Source organism: Arachis hypogaea, chromosome 10 (assembly GCF_003086295.3).
Source record: "Arachis hypogaea cultivar Tifrunner chromosome 10, arahy.Tifrunner.gnm2.J5K5, whole genome shotgun sequence".
NCBI lineage: Eukaryota > Viridiplantae > Streptophyta > Magnoliopsida > Fabales > Fabaceae > Arachis > Arachis hypogaea.
The window spans coordinates 761,965-774,008 of NC_092045.1; the positions used below are offsets into that span (position 1 = coordinate 761,965).

At 31.7% G+C, this 12,044-nt stretch overlaps 1 long non-coding RNA gene across 5 annotated transcripts; it reads left to right on the plus strand.

The window, feature by feature from the left end:
• The first annotated feature begins 9,359 nt into the window (after positions 1 to 9,359).
• On the plus strand, positions 9,360 to 11,708 carry LOC112714379 (uncharacterized). 5 transcript variants are annotated; one of them, XR_011866379.1, is made up of 4 exons: positions 9,369 to 10,320; positions 10,453 to 10,521; positions 10,976 to 11,256; positions 11,431 to 11,708. It is a non-coding gene; the product is annotated as an uncharacterized lncRNA (long non-coding RNA). The 5 variants fall into 5 exon arrangements; XR_011866376.1 differs by having other exon boundaries at positions 9,360 to 9,490; positions 9,571 to 11,256; XR_011866377.1 differs by having other exon boundaries at positions 9,369 to 10,521.
• The last annotated feature ends 336 nt before the right edge of the window (positions 11,709 to 12,044 follow it).

The following is a 12,044-nucleotide window of genomic DNA, read 5'->3' on the forward strand; positions in this document are numbered from 1 at the left end:
TTAAAAACTGCCGCTAAATTCAAATTTCCCATTAAAATTTTAGGTTTTCTATTATTTTGCCTCTTTTGAAAAAGTTTGTTTATTAATCTTAATTTTTTTTCTTTTTGATTAATTTAAAGAAATTGCAACCAAGTAAAACAGCTCAATAACATAACAAACCAAATTAAATTTATGCAAACATAACATATATAATGAAATTGTTATAACATCATCCAAAATCAAGTAAGAATGCTTAAGTTGAAGAAAATAAGCATAAAGCACTAAACCAACTTAAATGTATAAGTATCTAAGAGCATTGATTGAAATTCAAAATTTTTGTTGCGGATCCTGATTGGCAGATGAAGATGGCCCTGCGCTTGACGAGTCCGGTGTACCACCCAAAAAAGCCAACTCTGCATCAACCTCAACTGGCAAATTGCCTCCTTGCTGTTGGACTAGATATCCTAAGACCTTATGTATCGACTGTCTCTTCGCCTGCTCTTCTTCTAGCTTAGCCGTCAATTCCGCAATCCTCCTCTCGTACCCTTCATTGGGCCCTGCAGAACTCGACGGTTGTCCAGCATCGTTACCAAAGACTTGGGTGGGACATGGTCCAGCACCTAGGACACGAACTCGTCCTGAGTGCTCCTTTCTGAGAACTTGTGCTAGCGAATCATTTTGTGAAAAGGTGCCTAGAGGATCCATCCTGCCTCTCAACATTCGAAATTGCTTCCTACAAATATACAACACATTGGAAAGACATGAGTTAACAGTAGCACGATATATACAGTAAGCTAAGTTGCTTGAAATTTTTAAACATGACTCACACTAACAACACGCGCATCGGCATGGATATACGAGCCATCTTTTTTCTTATGAGTCATGATAAACAACTCTCCTCTACCAACACGCCTTCCTTGCTCTTTCTCCTACATCGTTGATATCGACATAACTTAGTAAACAACAACAACATATTCAGGAAGATTAATCAAAATCTTAATAAATAATGATGACTTATTACCACTTCGTCTTTTTTTCTTGCCAATATTTTGGAGCATCCAGTATGTGTGTAAAGTTGCTTGCTCCGATTTAAAGCGTTTTGTTTACACTTTTTCTATGAACAAATAACAGAATAAATGTAAATGAGAAAGATAGATGTTGATTATAAAATGTAAGAGGAGTAATATGTATACACATGTATATTTTAGTGGAAATAATAAAATATACCAAGGCTTACCATTGTTTATTCCTGCTGGTGATAGTCAATGAACTTTTTTCATTCATTTTCTTCTATTCCTTTCAGGCGATGCTCAAGATTTTCCTCATAAGTCCTTATTTCTTTGTAACATCTATGATACAAGTGGTGCCTTGTATCCTTCCAGTTCTTTCCTATCCTCTTTAAAATATCGCGCTTTATTTTTCCTCTGGCATCGTCCTCATAATGAAAGACCCGCTGCAATTAGTTGAAAAAATACCACAACCATTACAGGCTAATTTAAATTGTTAAAGTATGACACTCAAATCCAGTAAAAGTAGTCGCAATTACGTATAAATGGAAATTGCTTAAATAATGATGTGAAAAACAAAATACGAAAATTTTAGGAACCATATAATTTATCCATGCAAAAGCCTTTACCAAAAAAAAATCGAATACTAAAATTGCTTAAATTGTTGAAGCTTAAAGTTGTACCTTAATCATGTCGTAAGCATGTTCCTTCTTAGCTTTGTTCACATGCTTCCAACTTTCTACAGATATAGGGAACTGGGAATAATCCGCACCCAAACTCTCTAAGAAACCACTGAATAATCCAACTGCCTCACCAATCGGTTGCAGCTCTTTGTTAAATGGGAGTACTATCTTTGTATTGAAAGGGAGCGCTATAGCCTCCCTCACGCTCAGCCTAGAAGCTTTTCTCACGCCGTCCTCTAAGAAGTGTATGAAAAACAAAATTACAATCTAATCATTGCAAAAAAGAAAAATAGAAGTAAAGGACTTTAAAGATAACTGTTTACAAAATTAGGATGAAAAAAAGTTTACCGATAACAGTAACTTCCCAGAAATCCGTATCTCTGCGTTTCCCATTTTGGTGCTGATGTTCGACTTCTTGGGCAGCAAACAAGTCGTCGATATAGTCATCAAACGACAGAACTTCATCTGTCTTTGGGTCGTAATCCTCATCCTCTAATTCATGATCTGCCACTTTCGCGCGATGCCGAGTCTCTAATTGTTCTGTGGGAGTTTGAGGATCATCAGCACTGCTCGACTGCACAATCCTATGATCGATGTGTGGTGCACGAAATAGTCCGTTGATACGGGTTGCTGGAGCTCTATTAGCTGAGGACGAAATCGGAGGAGCCCTATCACGTGGTTGCTCACGTGATGTCTGAGCTTCTCTAGTCATGGACCCAACCTTAAGGCAATATGAAAGCATTTAGAATTATATTTTAGAGAAGGAATTAATATTGAGAAGGCTAAAGTATATTTCTTGTCCCTGAAGTTTGACAAAAGTTTTAAAAATACCCCTAAGTTTTATTTTGTTTCAATTTTGTCCCCGAAGTTTTCGATTTGCATCAAATATACCCCTAACGGCTAATTTTTCAAAATATTTAAGGCAAATTTAACAACAATTTTATAAGAACAACCCTCAACACAAGCAAATCAAGCATAATTTTCATGCATTATTCTTAAATTGGTCTTAAATTTTTTGAAAATTTAGCCGTTAGGGACATATTTGATGCAAATCGAAAACTTCTGGGATAAAATTGAAACAAAATAAAACTTAAGGGTATTTTTGAAACTTTTATCAAACTTCAGGGACAAAAAATATACTTTACCCTATTGAGAATTAATTTAATTCATAAACTAATCATTTTGCCGGGAAAAAAATTAACAACATGGTTCAATTAGAGAAATTGAAGGATAACTAATTTTCACATAAGGTTACGTCAAGAAATGTTAACCACAAACACTAACCGTTGTCTCTTCAGTTCCGGCATCAGTTTTGGCATCTTTCGGGGGTTCCCATATAATGTTGTATCGTGGTTTCCTAGGCATTATTACAAACCTTGACAAAAAACAACATTACTAGACAAATGACAAGCGCAACGTAAAAAGACCCTTAAAGCAAATAGAGAAGGCAAACTATAACCCAAAATTAGAGAATAAAAAATTATGAAATCTATATGGAACACTATAAGGCACATTACATGATACATTATAGGTGGATAGAATATTAGAATTTTTTATTTTTTAAATAATTTAAAATTTTAATCAGTTAAGTCTAATTAAATTAGTTTAACATAAAAAATATTAATTAGTTTTAATATTAGTTCAAGTCTTATTATTTAATAGGATTAATGACTGGTTTACAAATAAATTTGAATGTGTCATAAAAGTAGATGTATTGAAAATTAATTCTTGACCTGGTAAGTAAAAACACTTGAATAAGTGAAAGATTATTTATTATCAAAAGCCAAGAATCAAGCTTGACAAACTGCTACTAATATTCTACATTATATATTTATTAATGGAATAAATAAACAAATAATAGTAGTAGTTTATAATATTATAATAAATAAATAGATGAGTGGTTATATTGAGGTGAGTTCTCTATATTGAATGCAGGAAATTAATTTTGCGTTTATTCTCTTCCCTACTCTCTTCTTACTTTGCTTATTTTTGGCGATAAAAAAAGGATAAGAAAATAAATCAAGAATGCACAAAATATCCAAATTCATCAACTAAGGTCATACTTATAGTATTAACATCATTTTCACATTATCAGCAGCAACCATACCAAATCAATTAGCTAATAACATAACATCAATAAGAGTTAACATACCATATGAAGAATTTCATAACTCATAAGCCATAACATAGCAATAGCAACAACCAATGATATTAACCCAAAATTAACATATCCAACCAAAGGAAAAAAAATACAGCAGCAACTGAACAAAAACAAGTAAAACTATACACATGGGGATGGCAAAAAAGGAAAGTGTAAAAAAATAAAGACAATAACAAAAAAGGTATGAATACGAACCAGTGAAAGGACGGTGTAGGGAAGAAAAACACACGACGACTGGCAGGAGAAATGGAAGAACAACGGCGGCTGATGGAGAATAAGTGAAACTCTATTGGGTTCACGAACCAGGCTTTTTTTTTTGTTTTTTGGTATCCAAAATGACGTTTAGATCCTTCATTTATTTTCAAGAAATAAGATACATAAATACTTTTGTTTAGAAATTAACCCAAGCACACGTGATGTAAATGAAATTTGCAGTGATTCCCTTTTTAATCTAAAGTTGTAGCACGAGATTCAATAGAATCTCCGAACCAAAATAAAAATATAATGGGAGTTACACTTATCAGTTATCGTAGTTCTGGAAGAGGAGGAAGGAAAGTACGCACAAAAACATAATGATTAGACTAAAATAATGAAAGAAGAGAAGGAAAATTACATACGAAATCTAGTTATGACATATTTTTAATGAAAGGCTTCATTTGATGAATATGAATATATGATCGTCCCATCCCCTTGAACTAGCAATGTTGCTCGTTGTGTTGATTTGCGATAGCGCAAGTTATCTGGGTTGAAAAATCATGACTGCCATATTCTGATGGAACAATTACTCCCAATTTTAGTGAAGAATGCACTATCGAGTCCGGTGTCCAATGTGATTGCAAATTTATCATCATTTTTTTTAGAACTTTGTGGGAAAGCTATAAACCCTATGTAGCTTGTTGAGTTTTAGAATCATGTTGTGCAAACCCTGTCTCAGATGGAAATAATTTTTCCTCCATCACTCTTCACCGTCATGGTTTACCTCACGGTGCATCTCGTTGATGAGGTTACTTTTGGTGGACTAGTACATTATAGGTGGACGTATTCAATAGAAAGGTTAGATTGCTGATAAACCCCTTTAGTACACTCAGTTGAATTAATTGTGTATATATTGAGCATTTTATTGTATCTATATGAAAGGTATTTTGGAAGTCTGAAGCAATATGTTCGTAATAGGGCACAACCAAAAGACTCAATTACAGAAGGCTATTTATCTGAGGAAATCCTGACTTTCTGTTCTAGATATTTGGATAATATTGAGACTAGAATCAACCGACCAGGGCGAGTTGATGATGAGTCCGTTGATGTTCTTCATACTTCAGGGGAAAGTATGTTTCCAGCTATTGGAAAGGCATTGGGAGCTGTTTCGCATTTCGAACTCACTCCAATGGAAAAAATAAGCTCATCGTCATGTGCTAATCAACTGCGATACCGTGGTTCCGTTCGTTGAGTAAGTATACACATGTATTTCTAAAACACCAATATAACTCTTTTCTCACAGTGATTAGTTGGACTAATTTTATTTTCTCCCATAAAGTACATTTAAGGAAAAGACAAAGCGAAGCTTGCGTCATCAGACAAGGTCGCAAGCTAAGATAGATAGTGTCGTCCATGCAGAATTTTCTCAGTGGTTCAAGCATGAGGTTGACAGAATTCTAACCTGAACATTGTGTTTTTAGCCTAGAATTAGTACTATATGAAAATCGATTTTAATCTAAAGCATGAATGTTATGTGGTTCCAGGTTCCTATGGAAAGTACGCTTCATTCGAAAGACTTGAAGTTGCTTACATGTGGTCCCATGATTCAGGCAAGACGTTTTGGGCCGTACGATGTTAACGGGTACAAGTTTAGAACTATCACAAAGGAAAACAGGATGAAAACACAAAATAGTGGAGTATATGTATCATCTAATACAAGAAGTTATGCAAGCATGCGTGACAATAGAGTAGCTATTGGTGGTATTCCGTATTACGTAAAAATTATAGACATAATTGAATTGAATTATAGTTGTTCCTTCACGGTGGTATTGTTCAAATGTGTTTGGGCTGATACCACTACCAGTAGAGGCATCAAACAAGACCATTTGGGGCTTACCAGTGTTAATTCTCTCGTACGATACACACTGGTAATCGAGAAGAAGTTGAACCGTACATATTGGCATCGGAAGCTCAGCTTGTATACTATGTGGATGATGAAGTAGCTAAGGAATGGAGTGTTGTAGTTTATGTGAAACCAAGGGACTTGTATGACATGGGAGAAGAGAATGAAGAAGTTGAAGTTGGTTTTTCTCCACAGCCAGGGTTGAACATGTCAGCGGAAGGGGACATTGGATATTTACTATGACAAGGGAGGAAGATATAGAAGACCTCATAGAAAATACTTCAGAGAATTTCGATGATGTCGCATAATGCTTATATAAAGCCTTTTAATATAATTTAAAAATGATCTTTCTGTCATTCTCTAAGTTAAATAAACTCAATGTTGTACGCTGTTTTCTTTGGTTACTTTATACTTGTGTAGTTTTTATTTGCAGTTAAATATTTATGTTATTGTAAATTTTCATGAGTAAAAGCAGATCTTTTGTTTCTTTCAACGATTTTAATACGGAGATGTTCGTTTACGTTAAATCTTTATTCCTTCTACAGTTGTTGTTTTTCTTAGGGTTGAATTTTTTATAATCTTACTATCTATTACGCAATATAATTTCACTAGTATATGTTTTGAAAATAATAGTGAACATAACATGACGGTGGAACAGGATCAATGAAAACTGAGGACTTTTCGTCATCCTCTGCAAGCACAACAATTGGTACAGAGTTTCTGTTTAAGAAATTTGGCCAAACTACTAACAAAGTTGATGGTAATTGTCGAAAATTTGAGTTTATTTTTAAAATTGTCTTACCATCTTGTAGTTTGGTTTTTTTTCCAAGTCAGTATTTAATGACTCCGGAGTTCTCAGTTTCTTCTATGTATACTCAATCTGTTATGTATATGTTGATATTTTCAGTCTTACCTGAATATTCTGGAGAAATAGTTCCTGACAGTCTAGATGGAGAAAAGTCTGATACAGAAGACGATTTAGATGATATCTCCTCTGTCGCAGTCGACAGATCCATGTAGTTTGATCTGAATAAGATTCCAAAAGAAGACAACGAAACTTTATAAGACCAACAAGATAAACAAGATGATATACATGTTAAGAAAAGGTGCTTTGATCTAAATAAAATGCCATGGTATGGAGATGAAATATCAGATCCTCTAAAACGTAAAGCCCATAGATTCATAAAAGAGAATTTTTCGCCAGGTCAATACGATGTTGGAGAGAAATTTTGATCTTTTATTATAACAGTTACGCTGATTTCCTTAGTTTAATGATTTGGGTCGCCGTTGTACATGTTTATCTACTTTTAGAGTTTCTTGATTTAGATTTAGTAAGGCATAACTTTAAAGAGGAGTAACTTTGATTTATGCTCTCTAAAACTTTATTTTAACTTTATAAATTCATATTATGATTTTATTTTCTTCTTTTACATCCATGTTTGAAAGCAAATTTAGACGTGAATAACGTAATCAAAAAAATCTTATTTTTAAATTTGTTCACATGAGTTAACATATATACCTTATTTAACTTGTAAATTTTTTTTTTACGTAAAACGAATGTAAAAAAAGTGTTACGAGTTTAAGTAACAATGATTCAAACATATGTAGCTTAAGATAATAGTATTTACTTAAGTAGATTATACCCAAATGGTTTATTACTAAAGAAAACATTGCAATATGTAGTAATATGCATTTTGCGACAGTTTAACGAAACCGCCGCAAAATATAAAACAATAACTCACCCGGCGGTTTATATAGCGGCGGTTTTCGAAAATACGCCGCTAAATGCATACCTGATTGACATACAGCGGCGATTTTGCTAAATGCCGGCCTGATTGCAGTATCAACCCCGAACCGCCGCTATTTGCGCCACAGGTTGTCATTTCGCGGTGGTTTTACAAAACCGTCACAAAATTTCCGCCGCTATCTGTCGGATTTGTTGTAGTGCACAACTAAAAAGGTGATACATATATCTAAAAAAAACAAACTTAAAAATAAAAAAAAGAAAAAAAATTTCATATTAAAATGTTTAAAAATAACATATCCAAAAAGAATAGGTATAATACATAAATTGGGACAACAATTTAAATTTCTCTAAAACTAATTTAATCAAATAATACCAATATTAGAATTAAATTATTTAAATAATATTTAATCTATTCTAATCCTTAGATACGTATAGATTAGAGTCAATCTCGTAACACCCAACCGAAATAACATCATAAGATCGAACATTTAGAATCCGTACAAATTTAGACTATCTTCTTGTTAAAAATGTCAAACTAAATTGACTTTTATTCTCCTCAATGGCATTGTATTAATGCACCAGAAGGCAAGTAGTTTCTGAAAAAAAAATTACAATATATTATAAAATTATTTTTAATACAAAAAGCTTAAGAGAAGAAAATTTAAATATAGTACCAATTTTTTAATTGCATCTTCAAGGTTGACACGAATTTTCCAAAACTGAATCTAAATTGAGGAAATTCAATCTCATTATATGCTCTACTTCGAATATTTTCGGACAAACGTAGAAAATATGGAGGGAATGTGATTTGAACTTGACCTACAAAGCTCCTTAGAAATAATTGCCCAATCAAAGAAGAATAACAGATTAGAAAAAAAAATTAATTCTTAGATTTAGACTCACTAACCAAAAAGAAACACTATATATATCCTTTAGTAGTACAAAAATAATTATAGAAATTAATTATTGCAATATCAATTTACCACTATGAACGTTAGTATCATATTTATGGCAATTAGAATTATAAATTTATGATTATTTTTTTATATAATTATAATTAAGATATTTTTTTAAAAATTAGTATAATTATGCATTATTCATTAAATGCTAATTGTAATATAATTCTAATAAAGATATTTTTTATTATATACAGTAATTACACATCATATATTAATTTTGTTTAAATTATATAATTTTATCATATCATGATTAGAATCAGTATCTTCTATCATAATAAGAGAAATTCCGGACAATAAATAAGAATATTATATCTGATATACACAGATTAAAATAGAAATATATGTCTTAAACTTTAGAAATATAAATTCTATTATATCTTCTTAAACAAATCTAAACAACTCTATACTAATAGCCCTTGCCATGTCGTGTTTCTCAAGACTTATATTTAGGAACATATAGAATTTTAATAATAATACACGAGTAATTGAAATAGTTTATATACAAATTTTTTAAGTTATTATTATTATTATTATTATTATTATTATTATTATTATTATTATTATTGGATAATGAATAAGAATTAGAATTATATCAATATTTTTAAATTAATATAATTAAAATGACTAAAAATATTTAAATTTAATGTGCATTGTTGATATCATAAAATTTGATATTTTATGATTATATTCAAATATTTTTATCATGATTACCACGACCGATGCAATTATAAACTACCGCTTCAGGAAAAATTAGAAAAAACTAGCAACTCCTTGCGAGATCTCCAAGAGAACTACAGCCTGGTAGTTTCAACATTGAAGGAGAAGGAACATACAATTTCCAAGCTACTGAAATCAGGTTTATCAATTGTCGCATGCTGGCACATTTGTGCTGTTTTTGTTCAGTATATATGATTTGCTTTATTTTATCTCCAATAGAAAATGCCTTAGTCGGGCGTGCGAAGAAAATGTGTACTGATCTGCAGATCGCATCAGATCATATTGATTCACTATCCTCAAAATTAGGTATGATTTACTTTGCTCTGAACTTTGATGACCACCATAAGAAATAGGTACTCTTCATTTCTGCTGTTGCATTTGCCCTTCATTGACTCCATTGATTTTGTCAAGCTAATCACATCATATTCAGATTTATCTCCTATTTATATCAATATTGAATTTGTAGAGAAACAAGATATTTTGAATTTACATGCCTTTAATTTAATCAACATGATATTGTAAATCGTTCATCTCTTCTATACATGTGAGACAGGCCTATAAAAAGGAATGGAAATTGGGGTACATTTTTGGCATGAGCTATGCAAACTAAAGTGCATATTTTTAATTATTTAGTTGGCATTATGGCAACTTGGGATTTTGCTGTAGCTACATAATTTTATTGAAGGGCTCTTTACTTTCCTCATAAAGAGTAGTGGTTGTGTTTGGTTTCTTCTTAAGGGCAAAGCCCTAATACAGAGGGTGGTAGGACAAACCTATTGGAAACTGTTCAGACTTGAGACTCTATTCTCTTTTTTTTTTTGGAAACTGTTTTAAGTTTCTGAAAATGTTTACTTTACTGAAACTTGTGACTAATCTAGTGGAGTTAGAGAGTGTTAACTGCTTGTTGCTCCACTTAGTCAAAATCACAACTTCCTTTGTTGAAATCTAGCAGAAGGATCCTTGCTTTAGGTAAATCCTCAGCACCTTTCCAATTTTTAATGCATTTGTTTTATTGAAATATTTTATTTATTTTATTTTATTTTTGAAAAAATTGTTATAAGGGTTGCCTATTTGAAGATTGTGATTTTTTCTTTCATGTAGAGCGGAATCTGGTGAATCTTCTCTCTTGGAGGAGATTCTTTCTATTCTTTATTGCATGACAATCGTGAGGTTAGCTTCTATTTTTATTGATTCTGGAGTAGACAGTTACACACTAGAATTAGGGTTCAATTTAGTATGTTTCTTATTTTTATTTTTAGATATCAGTTTATCTCATAAATGTTTTATACTGTGATGGATAAAATTAATTCGTAGAATCCTTGTAAATAATTTCTCACCCTGTTTTTCTTCAATTCAATTAACACTGATTTGATTTCCCCTATCAATGCAGTTTATAATTTCTTTGGAAAATTTTCATTTGCTGAAGGATGTTTTGCTGCCTAACTTGATGGAGCTTTGTAGAATGTAAAAAGCTAGTTAGTTTTCTAGCTGCAAATAACTTGAATCAGCTATCTTATCTATCATGAGTGTATGAAGGGTTTTTAATAGAGACTCAAACATTAGAATGATTAACATGCATATAGACAAGATTTAACAAATTTAACTGTATGGCATGTGATGGCAGGTGAGATACAAGGGGCCTATCAAATAAAAATTACTACAACTGCCCTGGCTTTGTTGCTAGCCAGTAGGCACAATAAATTGGCAAAAGTAAACATACTAGGCCATCTAATTAAGGTATTACAATATTATATTGATTCAATATATTCGTTTAAACATTCTTTTCGAAGTGGCTGCTGAGTAGTTGAGCTTATTTGCTTTTCAAAATCTAATGTGGGAACAACGACAACATCAAAAGCTAAATCAGCTTCAAATCAATGGGTAATGTTGCCACTTCCTACAAAGGTAACTCCATTTTATTACATATAGAACCTTAAATTGCATATGATATTATTGTTATCATGAGGCCAAATAGAAGGTTCGTATTTAGCAATAATTTGACGATCTGTTGTTTGATTTTTACTATAATTATTGTTATCATTTGAAACTAAATTCAATGCATTATATTGAATTGAGCAGGGGGAATTTAAGGTCCTAATTATTGTTGTTGGAAATGATGAATTTTTTCCCAGAGGAAGGAGCACTTTGGTGAATATTGATGATGTGATTATTGAAATAAGTCTTGGCAGATCCATCTAGACTATGATGACAGAGGAAAGAGAGAAAAGAGATTGGTTTATAGCCTAACTTGATGTAATATAGTTATAGGCTTATAGTATTTTTGTTGTTTAGATTTGTAACATGATTTATTATTTTTTAAGAGAATTTTGTATATCAATATTTTGAGTTTAATGAAATATCTTATTTTGTAGTAATTAATTTGTATATTTATATTATGCATAATAATAATAATAATTGGCACAAATAATTGAGATTCTAGAAAAAAAAGTAGTTCGTTGCTTTTAAGAAAATCAGTATAATATAACTAAAAAAAGTTTTAAGATTTTAGCGGCAATAGTAATGGCAACTAAAAGTAAATAATATTACAAATTTACAATTTTAGAATTATTTTTAGTGGTCATATAAATTGCCGGTAAAATAGGTTTTGGCGGCAATAGTAATGGCCGCTAAAAATGAATAATATTGTAATTTTGGAATTACTTTTGGTGGCCATATAAATTGCTAAGAAAATG